Source organism: Orycteropus afer, unplaced genomic scaffold, assembly GCF_000298275.1.
Source record: "Orycteropus afer afer isolate SDZICR_OR568_19922 unplaced genomic scaffold, OryAfe1.0 scaffold01536, whole genome shotgun sequence".
Classification (NCBI taxonomy): Eukaryota; Metazoa; Chordata; class Mammalia; order Tubulidentata; family Orycteropodidae; genus Orycteropus; species Orycteropus afer.
In genome coordinates, this window is record NW_006923123.1 from 63901 (window position 1) to 66557 (window position 2657).

Consider the following 2657-nt stretch of genomic DNA (forward strand, 5'->3'; position numbering starts at 1 on the left):
TGAGGAACTGTATAGTTTTAGGTTTCACATTTAAGTCTTTGATCCATCTGGAGTTCGTTTTTGTGTGTGGTGTGAGGTGCAGATCTTGTTTAATTATCAACACATCTTGATTGCATGTTTGGTCAACTTCAGAGTGCAGAAGTTGGTAAAAATCTTCAGTTTCTTCATTTTTGGCTTTAGTAGTTGGTGCCCCCTGGCTTTTCTAGCCACTATCCCTTTTATGAGCTCTGGTGATGTAGTGCCCAAGGCATTTGAATGATAACTAGAAGGTGACAGTTCAAACCCACCAGCCACTCCTTGAAAGGAAGGTTGACCTATCTACTTCTGTAGTGATACTGCCTCAGAAACACAAGGAGGCGTGGCTACGAGTCAGGTCTGCTTCAAAGGCAGTGAGTTTTTTTTTGTTTTTGATCCTGTTTATACTTCAAAAAATTAACATCCCCTTCACTATCAGTTTAAGAATAACCACACCCTTGAAAGCCTGTAAGCTAGCCACATCAAGCCTTTATCTTCCCCCGTTTTAAATAGCCAATTTCTGATTTGCCCATACCTATCAAAACATCACTCCTCAGAAGGAAGTTGGGGCAATCTACTTCTGTAGTGATACTGCCTTGGAAACCCAGGGAGGGGTCATTATGAGTCAGATCTGACTGATGGCAGTGGGTGGGTGGGTGGATCAAACCAGTACTCTGAGGAGACAAGCATGTTCTTTTCTCTCTGGAGAATCTTCTGTTCTGCTTGGAAACTTTGGGAATCTGCATCCATAAACAAGCAAAGTCCAGTCCAGTGCAAGCCATCAAATTGCAGCAACTTAACATCAGCTCAGTGTCAAACATCTCCCTCTTCATTTGTTCAGGTTCTGGCCAGCTTAGCCCTAGCTAGGTCATGAGTTCCAGCTTCCAAGTTTGGGAGTCACACTCTTCCCTTCATTGCAGACCAGCCACCACCACCTTCTCTCACATCCTCTGTCCTCAGGGACTATTCCAATGCCTGTAGGCTCACAATTCTTGGCACTTCAGACCAGCCAGCTCTTCCTCTCATCCTTAGCCTCTGTGGCCTATGTCAAAGAGTACTAAACTCAGCCCATTTCTTCATTGCTGCTCTTCCTCCATTTCCACTCAAGTGGAACCAGACGGTCATATGCTGTTGTTGTTGTTATGTGCTGTCAAGTCAGTCCCAACTCAGCGACCCCTCCTTGGGTTTCTGAAGCAGTATCACTACAGAAGTAGATTGCCCAAACTTCCTTCTGAGGAGTGGCTGGTGGGTTTGAACCTCCAGCCTTCTGGTTAGCAGTCAAGTGCCTTAGACACATGTGAGCAGTATATAAATCTCCTACTAGCTGGCTTCCTTTAACTTATAGTCCTGGAAGGGGTTCCTCTTGGACCATGACTTTCCTGCCTCATGTACCTAATGCCTAATTGCTTGCTCAAAATTCGAAAAGCCAAATAATCATTCTTTTTCTCTCTTTCTCTTCAGGTCCCTTCTTCAAATCCAGATCTTCTGTTCTCTCAGTAGTTTTGTGGGTCTTTTCAAATGCAAATTTACTCACTCAGCAGGTTCTGGGTGGGGCTCAGGTTTTTTACCTAAGCCCCCTATGCTTTACACACAGGAATTGAAACAAAAGCTTGTGTTTCTGCTGGGCTGATTCTACTTCACCTTTTAACATATCCAATTAAGTATCAGCTGAAGACTGACTTACACGCTCTCTCTTATCCATACCCCATAATCATTTCTAACTTACAAGTAAGTGAGAAAATATTCAATATCCATAGTACATTCTGATAAACACATAATGCAAAACATATGCTCCTATTTAAGACATTCTACTTGGATCTCTTTACCTTGATTATCTTTCCATTCTATGTATTTGGCTTTGGGCTTCTGGCTGGGTGTAACAAAAGCCCTAGCCTCTGGATCAATTATCTCCTTTAATAAGTAACATCACCCAAAGTAAACCTCTAAGAATCCAAAGTTTCACTTTCCAGGCCCCTTCCTTCTTTCTTTTACAAAATCCCATGCTTTTATCAGTCTGGAGCCACTATAGTGAATCCCACAGCTTTTGACACCAACTGCAAAAGGAGCAAGGAGGCCACATCCTCTGACCTCCTCTAATCCCACAAGAGAAGGCCAGAATCCCTATCAACAACCCAAGGCCTATTCCTGCAAGACCATATATGATGCCTCCCTCCAGCCCTTTCACCAACCTTGATACCAACCATTTCTCCTGCAGCGCCCACCACCTCTCTGCTTGGTTTGATAATTTGCTGCAGTGGTCACACAGAACTCACAGATTATGAGGTTTATTAGGGAAACAGCAGACTACAATTCAAGTTTGGGAACATCCTCATTCCCTCTCAGCTGACCTTCTCTCAGCTGGCCGTCTCTCTCAGTCTCTCTCTGTAGCACATCTCTCTCTCAGCAGTGTGTACCCCTTGTATGTGTCTCTCTCAGCAGAACATCTTTCTCAATTAAAGAGACTCCTTCTTCTTCTAGGAGGGCTCCTTGTGACCCTGGCAGAGTGGCCAAAACCAACCAATCCCAAGATCAGGGTTCTACACACCTGAGAGAGAGTAAATTTTCCATAAGAGATTGCTTTATACTGCACCAATAGAAATAACCCAGGTGGATAACTTTAACAACCAGGAACTACTCAGTTG